This window comes from Helianthus annuus, chromosome 8 (genome assembly GCF_002127325.2).
Source record: "Helianthus annuus cultivar XRQ/B chromosome 8, HanXRQr2.0-SUNRISE, whole genome shotgun sequence".
In the NCBI taxonomy this organism is placed as follows: domain Eukaryota; kingdom Viridiplantae; phylum Streptophyta; class Magnoliopsida; order Asterales; family Asteraceae; genus Helianthus; species Helianthus annuus.
In genome coordinates, this window is record NC_035440.2 from 63,294,473 (window position 1) to 63,306,706 (window position 12,234).

A 12,234-nucleotide genomic window follows, 5' to 3' on the forward strand; every position below is an offset into this window, starting at 1 on the left:
TCCCATGACGTTTGATATCATTCCGTCACACAACAAAAAACAAAGTAACTATGTCGTGGCTAATGGTTATTTATAGCCACACGAAATTATGTAATTTTAAGTGTGGCTGTTATCTAATCTTTGGTCACACATATTTATTAGGGTTCTACGTGGCCATTTTCGTGTAATTGCCCATTTTATTTTTAATTTTTTGTACAATAAACACGAGACAATTTATAATACAAATGATGTTAACAATAATAACCATAAATCCATACATAAGTTTTCAATTTAAATACTAATGGAAGATATAAACTTATAAGCAAAACCTATCTACAGAAGTTGCAAAGGGAAACAAATGTACACAAAAACTAAGAGCTATTTCAAGACTGTTTTCTTCAAGTTCGTGTCTACTCAATGCTTTTGGACTTGAAAGTGCTGCAAATTTGCATCCATGGGCTAGTGGCTACCTTGTTGTGGTAGTGAGTAAACTTGTAACCGGTGGCCAGTTCTGATGTCTCTTAGCCCATCAACGAAACCATCACCTCCAGTTGTATTTATATATATTGTAGCCATGTCTCAAACCTATACATAATGTCAACCGGTTAGTTTCTAGTGTGACTAGTGTCAGGTTCAACACTTTATTTGTCCAGTTAATTACTTCACTCATTTTGAGAGAGGGGATGCTTGTGATAAATAGAAAAAACTAAGTGTACCATTAACCTCATCATCATTATTATATAAAGTATATACAATGCCTCAATAAAACAAATATGCATGGCTGCATTACACTGCATTACAGTACGATTAATATAAGTTAATTATAAAAGACTCACATCACTTAAATATCAATAAAAGAAAATAAAATTAATATCTAGTTTTTGGCCCATTTGATTTGATTCATTTATGAATAACTTGTTTAAGTTTTCCCATTTTAGATTAAACATAACCGGAATAGACCCGTTCCTAAGTATATGGATAAGAATTAATATAAGAAATGCAGTGCATCAGCATTAGTAGTACCTTATAGTATTCATCCTCCAGCCCATGTAGAAAAGCTCCAGCAGCATTTACCGCCTGTAATTGGAAATATAGTTTTGTTCATATTTAAAAGGATAACTAGGATAAAGACCCGCGCGCATTGCGTCGCAGGGCTTTTTGAGTTGAACACATAATATGATGCTAAAGAACCATAGGAAAAAGCGAACACATATTTATAAATTTCAGTTCATGCAAACTGTAATCAAGTGCAGGTCAATGAAATGCGCTAGATCAAAAAATATTAATGTTTTTACAAAATCATAAAAAAAACCAAGCATAAATTTATAAACTGTAGGGTTCTTGCAAATAGGGATGAGCTCGGCACCGACCGGTACCGAAAATCCCCAAAAGTGGGTACCGGTACCGAATATACCCGGTACGGTACGGTTCGATACCGGTATTTGAGGGTAAAAACCGGTAAATACCGATACCGATACCGAACCGGCTTGGTTTAAAAAAGCAGGAAGCGCACAAAAGCGATGAGGTCTAAAACCGATTTTTTTAAAGCGAAGCGCAAAAGCGGCTCTTCGTACTCAAAGCGCAAAGTGATTATATAATTTATTTTATATATCCCATAAGTGTTTAGCATCCAATACCTATGATTTAGCTGTAATTAAGCTTTATATATGTTTTAAAATGAAAAAAACATAAATGTGCAGCCTAAAAAGCCTGTTGTACAGCACTCAGCAGCACAGAAACACACCATGTACTTAAGGCGCGCGCCTCACCTGCGCCTCAGGTCAATTTTTAGACTAAAAAGCGCGCCTCATCTGCGCCTTTTGTACATCGTGCGCCTTGTGTCACTTAAGGCGATTTGGTTGGCGCCTTGGGTCGCCTCGCGCCTAGGCGCGCTTAAGGCGCGCTTTTTTAAACCAAGCGAACCGGTACCGAAAATCTCAAAAGTCGGTACCGAAAGTGTACCCGGTTCGGTAAATTCGGTACCGGTACCGGTTCGGTACATAGTGGAAAATCATCTTACAAAGCACAATGCACACAATACAACTCCGATTGCACAACATTGTTGCAAAATAATAGTATATAAATAATCAATTATTGGCTCTCTATTAACTTACATAGATCATTTGTCAAAAACCTCCGGATATCAAATAACTACATTTGGCAATTTCTTTATGTCAGAAGAAAGCCTGCCAATATAAAATGAAAAAAATAATAAGAATAAATAAACAAAGAAGGAAAAGGCAACACTTATGAAGGAGTTGGAAACAACAGAATACCTTGGGGATCGCTTCTCAAGAAAGTATTGGACTCTTGATGATGAAGGTTTGAAAAGATCAAGCCTAAACGAGCCCAAACAAAATTTTAGTTTTTTTATATATAATATAATAATAATGATGATAACATTGTCGAGATGAACACAAGACGAGCTTTGGCTCGTCAAAGCGATATTGAAGCGAGCTCGAGCCGAGCTCAAGCGTTGGTTTTACTCGCGAGCTGAGCTCGAGCTCAAATAAGTATGCTTGAACCGAGCCGAGCTCGGGCCTACATAAAAACATGACAAGCCGAGTTCGGCCCGGCTGGTTTACACTCCTCAACATCAATTACTGATCAATATACACATTCAGGTTTGTCGAAGATAATTTTTTAATGTAAGTACAAGACCAATTACTATTTACTAAGTGTTCAACAACAATAAGGAGTGCAATGAAGATACACTAATCAATATACCCAATGAACTCTCTCAATAATCGTAAACTATTGTATACTTTTTTTGTACACTCATTTTGATGAACATTGGGAAACTATGATGAAATAAGACTTGAAATGCAAGATACCAGTTAATTGATTCCAAGGTTAACAAAGATACACTAATTTCAAACCCCTTTGCTTTAACTACCTTGTTCATATGGTATCAGCATTCAGATAACTCTCTCCCTATACTTTGAATTATAGGCGTCAAGTCAAATTCATTAAGTAAATACATACAACATACCACACAATATACAAGTAATCTGCAACTTGTAAAGTTCAAACACCAAAACCATGTTATTCAGAAAGCCATCTATTGTACAAGAGAAGAAACTCCAAGCGGAATCACACCATTAACAAATTGCAGTTATACCAATCACAAAACAGAAAAATACTTTTATCCTGAATCGATATCATCTAAATTAATCTAGTAAAACATCGCCACGCTTGTGCTTACAAAACCGAGCTATGTTAGATCTGATGAATAATCATACAGAAACTGAAACATTAGTTCTACCTCAAGTTAAAGATCTGATGAAAAATCATACAAAAACTGAAACATTTTGTAAGAACCTACTTCCTACATCACTAACAACTTTATAGTAAACTAGGCATACATAAATTTCAAAGCAGTGCTTATAACAATATTGATAACATAATATGCGATTTAAAAACTAAAATAGAGTATTAACTGAAACCTTGTTGACCACTGCCCGGCCCTGCAACCCCAGTTTCATACGCACAATGTCACACGAAACGCTTGGAATCGAAATCGCCTCCTCAAATCTGTGGTGCATCCTCCATCTTTCCCGCAGCTATTACCCACCATAAACAACCACCTCCCCTGCACACCCACCTTCACATTCGACCTTTATTGGCATAACCACTGTCTTTGCCAGTTATTAGGTATTAGGGTTCCGGTTTAAAGAAAATAGATTCGGAGTACTGTTGGTGGTTGAATATGTAAAAGGAAGCTAGGGTTTCTCATTTGAATTATATGATTTAGGATTAGAGGGGATTGAGAGAATAATGAAGATTTAGGATTAGAGGGGATTGAGAAAATAATCAAAACTGGGGGGAAATGAATCTTCGTACGAGGAGGGAAATGAAAATTTGGAATACTTTTGTTAAGAGGGAAATGAAATTTAGGATGAATGGGATGTGAGCACTGAGACAACAAATAGTGAAGGACTAAAGTTGCAATTTTCTTTATTTAAAAATCATTAAAAAATTTAAATTTGTTGTTTTAAAAAGTATTAAAAATCATTAAAAAGTTGCAATTTTCTTTATTTAAAAATCATTAAAAAATTTAAATTTGTTGTTTTAAAAAATATTAAAATAGCCGTTTGGACTGGCCACGCCCCAAACCCCTGCCCTACCATACCGTCTTCAATGTGGGTCAGTCCAGCGAAGCCCCCACAAGCCACGTGTCAACCGATGCCCCAAACCTCCGCCCCACCATACCCCACGGTCTAAGCCGAGTTACTCCAGGTTCGCTCAAAAAACAAGCACGTTTAGAAAATGTGCCCGAGCTCACTATTTATATCAATTTCAACTAATATATTAAATATATATTTAAATTTCACTATTCAAATATATTTAAATAATAGAGTAAACTTTCGTTTTGATCTCTATGGTTTGGTCGTTTTAATGGTTTTGCCTAAATCCTTTAAAAATAGTCATTTTACTCCAATAGCTTACCATGTGTTTTTCCATTTTGCTCCCCGAATCTTAACTCAGGTAAATCATTCAACTAAGGGTAATGGTATTTCAGTAATTTTATATATAAGTAATTAATTATTTATATATAATAACATCTCTCTCTACATAATTAAAACCCCCTCTCTCCATCCCCCCTCTATACCTTCTCTGCACCATCCACCACCCACCACCACCACCGCAACCATTATCGCCACATACCCTTTAAATAAGAGTGAATTTCAAGTTTTGTCCTTTATCTTTAGGCCACTTTGCAAGTTTTGTCCTTTATGTTTAAATTTGACGAGTTTTGTCCTTTATGTTTAAAAATCAAGCACGTTTTACCCTTTATGTTTAAAAATCAAACACGTTTTGTCCTTTATGTTTAAACAATCAAGCACGTTTTGTCCTTAAAAATCAAGCATAAAGGACAAAACGTGCTTGATTTTTAAACATAAAGGACAAAGCTCGTCAAATTTAAACATAAAGGACAAAACTTGCAAAGTGGCCTAAAGATAAATGACAAAACTTGAAATTTACTCCTTTAAATAATAATAAATAACATTTAAAATTACTCAAAATAATAATAAATAACATTTAATACGTTACGAGAAATAACTAAACTATATATAAAATATTAATTATAATTAATATAAATTGATTAATAAATATTAAACAAGTTGAGATCGAGCTTGAAAAACTATCTACGAGTCGAGCTCGAGCTTTAAAAACAAATCTCGAATCTAGCCTTCATAAGTTAAACAAGCTTGAGCTCGAGCCTAGTCGAGCTCTGCTCGGCTTTTCTGTGCCCCTACTAGTAGTCATACATTTTTTGTTATGGTGATACAGTCCATTAAAACATATATGATCTACTATTGTCCATTGTGATCAATCAAAGCCCAATAAGATCCATTAAATGACGAATATGATATACTATTATCCATTGTAATCCATTAAAAACAAATAAGATCCATTAAATGACGAATATGATCTACTCTTCTTCATTGTGATCCATTAAAATCCAATAAGAACCATTAAACGACATACATGATCTACTATTCTCCATTACGATCCATTAAAGCCTAGTAAGATCCATTGAACGACAAATATGATCTACTATTCTCTATAGTGATCCATTAAAGTCCAGTAAGATCTATTAAACGACAAATATGATCTACTATTGTCTATTGTGATTCATTAAGGCCCAATATGGCCCATTAAGACATACATGATCTACTATTGTCCATTGCGATCCAATAAGGCCCAATATGCCCCATTAAGACATGTACCATCGAGTATTGTCCATTATGATCTGATAAGGCCCATTGTAAGTAATTAAGTCCCAATATGGTCCATTATTGTGAGCCATATATTATTATCTATTGGGATCAATTAAGGCCCAATTTGGTTCATTAAGACATATGTAACCTGTTATTGTCAATTATGATTCATTAAAGTCCAATGTGGCCCGTTAAACGAAAACACAAGTCCCACTCTACATATGTTCTAAGAACAAATTTTAAAGAACTTAAATACTATCTAATTGGAACACTTTGACGTGTTCAAAATACAAGTCCCACTCTATTACTGGAACAACTATTGTAAGAAAAAAAAATACAAGGCAAGGATACAAATCAGTAAATCACAAGGGGGTTTTCCCATGTTTATTGGGTTTCCTCCTGAATTGGTGTGGCATTATACCTAGTGGAGATGGATATGATCGGGTGGTTCCTCTGGTGGCACGATGATACTCCAGTGGTCCGTCGGTGATCCAAATTTGCCGTTAAAAAAAAAAAAAAAAAGTAAATCACAAACACAAGTCCACACTTCCACCAAAGACTTTTGACATCATTTGACTTTTGCCTCTTTTAATAACTTTCATGCTAGAAACATTCAATTTCACTTTAAAAGCATATTACAACTGTTTCCAGATATCAATGTGAATTATATTCCCATATCGATCTGCTCCAAGATGTTGACTCTAAATATCAAGGGCATTTGACTTTATATTCTTTTGACTTTATCCAACATTTGACTTTTGAATATAACTCCCACTATATGATAACAAATTTAAGATCTTCGTAATTCATAACCCATATATTGACTTTCGCCTGCATACATCACCATGTTGAGCATTCCATGTATCGTTCAACTTTAATAATTGGTTAGTTAGCCTCGTTTTCAGTGGCGGATCTAGGATTCACGCCAAGCCGTAACGTTTTATAAATAAGCCGTAACGAAATCGAAAAAACATCAAATTTTTCCAAAATTTACACTAAAAACGTCAAATTTTTCCGAGCCAAGCCGTAGCGGAGGTTACCCCCGGTTAAGGCTAGGTCCGCCCCTGCTCGTTTTCATGATTTGCTAGATTTCTCCATTCCAAGAAGAAAGGCATTTCAAGGACACGTTGAGGTGCTCCTGGTCACATGGCACTACCATATATGTTTGTATACTCTGTTTCGCTCATTTGGACAAACCTTTTTTTGTAATTTGGGTCGGCATAGCTCTTCTCAAGAAGACGTCTTCATTAGGTGACACGTTTGAATCCTGGTTGATAATACATTAAATTATAAGTACAAACTTATAAGAATATGCGTACTAAAATACTGTTTTATATGCCTTCCTTCTGGCCAGGGTGCAAATGAGAAGAGCCCGACTAAGCTCAAGCTCGAGCTATTTTAACTTATGAGAGCTCGAGCTCGGCTTATTTTCTATTTGTTTATTAATTTATATAAATTATAGTTATTATTTTATATATAGTTTAGTTATTTTTTCATAATTTTCTTAGTATTATTATTTAAATATATATTTGATACAGTAATAAAAGCTTATATAAACAATAGGCTCGCGAGCCAGCTCAAGCTCGATAAGCAAAGCTCGGGCTCGTTTAGTAGTTTACTAAACTAGCTTGTTTTTTAGGCTCGGTCTCGGACTCAAGCTCGTTTAAGCTTGGTGCGTTCAAGCTTTTTTCTAGCCGAGCTCGAGTAGCTCGTGAGCGAGGTGCTCGGCTCGTTTGCACCCCTAGAGTTCCGGGTACAAACTTAATAGTGGGACCTCAATATGTCCTCAACAGCAATAATTCCAGCAAGCTGAATATAATTTCAGTAGAGGTTTAACCATAAAATATATATATGTAGTCATGATTATAGAATACAAACCAGCAAGGCCAACCCAAGCAATTTGGGACCAGAGCGAATACTACATAACTACCGAATATATGGGCATATATATTTGATCTTTTCGACCATCTACACGACTACACTACCTGGTACCTATCCATTGCAGCCTTGGTCCATGGCAAGAATCAAGGTGTGGTTAATGGTGGTCCTATAAAGCTCGCGTTGTACTTTACTATGCTACACACTTTTGGTGGACACACAGTCACAGTGTTCGTCAATCCTTCCCTAATTTAATCATATTGATTAGGCTTAGATGTTTATTGCAGTTATGGACCAGCCGAACAGGAAATGTAAATACATATATCTGTTTGCTACGTTATATCTATTCACATTGACACTCCCATGAGCTGCTGCAATGTATTGGGCCTTTGAGCTAGGGATGTAAACGAGCCGGGTCAAGCCCGAGCTCGACTGGGCTCGAGCTCAGCTCGTCATGTTTTTCTGAAGCTCGTGCTCGGTTCGCGAGTAAAACCAAAAGCTCGAGCTCGGCTCGAGCTATTTTGAGAACAACTTCAAACAAGCTAAAGCTCGGCTCGAGTTCGGCTCGCCAATGCTATCATCATTATTATTATAATATTATATATACAAAAATAAAATTTTGTTTGGGCTCGTTTAGGCATGCTAGCCTAATTTACCAAACCGAAATATTTTCGGTACCGATTCGGTACCAACTTTTGATGTTTTCGGTACCGTTTTTACCTTCAAATATCGGTACCGAACCGTACCGTACCGGATTTTTTTGTTACCGGTACCCGTTTTTGGACATTTTCGGTACCAACCGTTGGTACCGAGCTCATCCCTAGACTGGTTACCCAACCCACTTTGCTTAAGAAAAGCAAAAACAAACATTCGCTGCTAAAATGGAGAAGGAGCACTAACCGAAAAAACACTTCCGTTGTTCTTCCCGATTCTAGTTACCAACTTTCCATCACTCCAAGTACCTCCTCCACCCTGTTAACCACAAGTCTTTAAATAAGAAAGATTTAAATAAGAAAGATAAAGAGTCCAGTAATAGTGTTCTAACTTTTGCAATAATATGTTATGCAACAAAAATAATGCAATAACAAATAACGAACTGTAACCTCGCCAAAACAAAAGTCGCTTTCTGATTGTAGTATTTTTCTGATCACCAAAGCACCAATATCACGCCCACGTATCTCTACGGGTTCCCTCTTTCCATCAAAGTAACATCATCGCCAAATTCTGCAAGTACAATAGACGCAAACAAATCCGCGGGGCCGCTGCCGACAACTGCAACTTTTGGCCTTTTAGTAATGGGAAATTCATGCATATACCAAAATTAGATTATGGAAACATTGTCACAACAACTTAGGCCAAATACAAAATCAACCGTGAAATAAGCAGATGATCAAGTTGGACATTTTTTGGGTATTAAACTTCTTATTCTAAGAGAATATTGTACATTTAATTACTATTTTTAGTTCCGAATGCTAGACATAATAAATAAACAATCCAAGTATTATGAATTATGTTGAGATCGCACTAATGGTGAGCATAAAGTCAAGAATCACCAAATTAAACTGTTTTAGACGAGTCGGTCTTTGTTCCATTGATTTGTTCCTATTCAGGTTCCAACTTGTTTTTTATTAGTGTGCACTTGAAAACATTGACAGACTAGACTGACTGATAAGAAATTGGTCTTTCCCCACTGGTGGTTGTACCAGCACCATAAAGTCAACACTGCTTCCTTTTGGGGCTCACCATGGGAGACCTCTCCTAACACTGTATGAATCCGACAACTTGAGGATGTAATTGGTGACCCTTTGCAGAAAAAGTGTATGCTTCTAGAAACATTGACTTGAGATGATCATCTCGATGACTTTTCTTCAGCAGCAAACTATTTCCTATGCTGAAATTTAACATTCTAACCTAATTAGTTATCAACTACTGGTAAATAATAACATATACCTGTGCTGAACAGCAGAAAACTGTTTCCCAATAGCTGGACAATCAAGCTTCACATTCCCATTCTCATCGCGCACAACTGAATACAAATTGCTGATGTAAGCATCCGACTTCGTTGTAGTAGCTATTTCCATCAATTTCAGTATAAAAAAATCCAAACTTTCAAGATTCAAACAATCGAACACCTTAATTCTTTGTTTAAACGTTAATCGATGATATTCAAGCTGGATACACTGCGAATCTTTCGAAATAAGGATGAACTTAAACATAATAAAGTCATAGGGTTGGGTTTTGATGAATAATTTCGGAATTTAGGGTTTTTTTTGTTGAGATTTTAGGTAAAGAAATTGAATTAGGGTTACAAATTTAGATGAGAAAGTGAGTTTGAAAAGAAGAGCAGAGACCGTGTGTCTGAAAATTGGAGGACATGAGAAGAGCATCTTCAGGATATACTGTAGGGTAGAGTTACTGGTTGCGTTGCAGACGAAGGTACTGGAGCAGAAGGATAGGCAAGATGGTCACATAAAGTATATTTAACTAAAGCGTGATGGTAGACAACTTATGGTCACGTTTTTTTGTTTTGCGGTCACTATCGATAACAGCCACACATAAAAAGCTTATAAGTGGCTAGTAAATAATACTCTTTGGTCACATAATTAAAAACCTAACGTGGCATTTAGTAACATTTGACCACATTTTTCTATTGTGGCTAGTGATTGCCACATTTGTTATTAAAAGTGTGACCAAAAGTTTCTAAAAGATGTTTTTTCGTCACATGAACTATAAAATCAAACAAATATCGTGGCAATAGGTCATATTTGGACACACTTTTTGAGGTGTGGCTAGAATGGCAAGTAAATGTCACATTTTTTTTAAAAGTGTGGCTAAATGTTTTGAGTTGTTATACAACAGTCACATTAATAATAAAATGTGTGGCTAAAAGTAGGCTAGAAGGTTTTGAAATGTCATTAACGACCTTTAGCCACACATTTATTTGAAAGTGTGACATGACGGTTTTTGAAAAAGTGTGGCCATAGGTCATATTTGGCGTAGTGTTGGCTGTGTGAACTCACCTTGGTTTGCTCGGTATGCTATGTTATGCACTCACAAGTAATCAGTCAAGTCCTATTGTGTGCACGTGTAATAAATCAGTTCATGTTCGTATTAATACGCAGGTAATCCATATCATAAAGCATTTCACAGTCAACATCATGTATCACATACGATAGTGTTCTTGGTTAATACGAACAGGGTTATTCAGTAACACAATTAACAGGGTCGTCATGTTTAACAAGATCAACATACTTAGCAAAATAACACGTTTTTCGCAGAACTGATACACTTAACATGGTTAACACTTAACACAGTTAACACATGGAACAGGAATAATAGCTTAACGGTACAAGTTAACTAACAGAGTTAACGAACAATTAGAGTTAACAGCTTAGTAACTTATCAATGGTTTAGATGCTCTACTGCCTTACATACTTAACAGGTTTACGAGTAGATCACAGGGTTAACATCATATCATATCAGGCCAACACTCGGACAACAAGTATAAGCATGAAAGTTGGACTACATGTATCTTATTAAAATTACAAACCACTTTAATTGAACTAAGGTTCTGATCCCTTTGTGTTATACAAGAAGTCGGACTTAACCTTTCTTTAACAAAACTCAGACAACATAACCTTAACAATTTCGGACCATGAGAGCTTTAAAAAGTCGGACCCCCTCCTTGTCTATCATAAAAGTCGGACTAATGGTGGGTGATTAAAAAGTCGGACCTCCTGATCTTTGAAATGCTCGGACATGCTCACTTTAATAACCTCGGACCTTAGTGGTGAGTGAAGGTCGGACAACAAGTCTAAAAAGTCGGACTAGGGTTAGGGGGGTTCTAAACTCGGACCTAAAGAGGTAGAGCTCAAAAGGTCGGACATGGGGGGCTTCCCCTTTTACCTCGGACACAAGGCTTTACCACCTAAAGCTCGGACTAAGTGGGGGGAGGGTTTCATGCTTGAAACTCGGACATATAGTCCCCCCCTTAAACTCGGACCATGATGTCTCACTACAAGCTCGGACCAAAAGTTCATGATAAACTCGGACCATAATGTATTGTTCAAACTCGGATCATGTGATGTGCACTAAACTTCAGACTATCATTAAAATGAAGTAAACATCGGACCTTTACATGTATAAGAAACTCGGATAACTATGATCATCATAAACTCAGACAACTAAATCAATCATACGAGTATTTCAAGTTCACAGTTACGTTTCTTCTACAACAGTTACGTTTCAACCCTCATTCCAAACCCTAGTTCATGATTTACACAATGCAAGATCAAAATCAATCAACTGGTACTTAACAATCAACAATCATCCCAAGAACCATCTATCAAGCATGTAACTAATCATCATCATCATCACAATGTTTCTGAATCAAATTAAAAACACAGAATATTATATGAAAACTAGGGTTTACACATGCTACAAGAATCAAGAATAGATGACAATCAAACAATCAATAAATAATGATCAAGCAATTACCTTGATTGATTCTAAATGGATTGAAGGATTAAACTTGATGCAAAAGACTTGTGAAACCAAGAGTGATGAGAAGATGGTTGTAGAGAGGATTAGAGGATGTGAGGGTAAATGTTTTGATTCTTGTGATGATTAGTGAATGATTAGGGAAAAAGAT

At 36.2% G+C, this 12,234-nt stretch overlaps 2 long non-coding RNA genes across 4 annotated transcripts; both read right to left on the reverse strand.

Moving 5' to 3' along the window:
* Positions 1–216: 216 nt before the first annotated feature.
* Positions 217–3,994, reverse strand: LOC110942976. Of its 2 annotated transcripts, none has more exons than XR_002594872.2 (5): positions 3,426–3,994; positions 2,256–2,318; positions 2,094–2,165; positions 1,003–1,056; positions 217–564 (listed from the first exon to the last, which is right to left on the reverse strand). It is a non-coding gene; the product is annotated as an uncharacterized LOC110942976 (long non-coding RNA). The 2 variants fall into 2 exon arrangements; XR_002594871.2 differs by having other exon boundaries at positions 3,420–3,994.
* Positions 3,995–5,984: 1,990 nt separating this feature from the next.
* LOC110942971 lies at positions 5,985–10,041 on the reverse strand. 2 transcript variants are annotated; one of them, XR_002594869.2, is made up of 4 exons: positions 9,534–10,041; positions 8,687–8,855; positions 8,484–8,555; positions 5,985–6,972 (listed from the first exon to the last, which is right to left on the reverse strand). It is a non-coding gene; the product is annotated as an uncharacterized LOC110942971 (long non-coding RNA). The 2 variants fall into 2 exon arrangements; XR_002594870.2 differs by having other exon boundaries at positions 8,687–8,861.
* Positions 10,042–12,234: the final 2,193 nt, after the last annotated feature.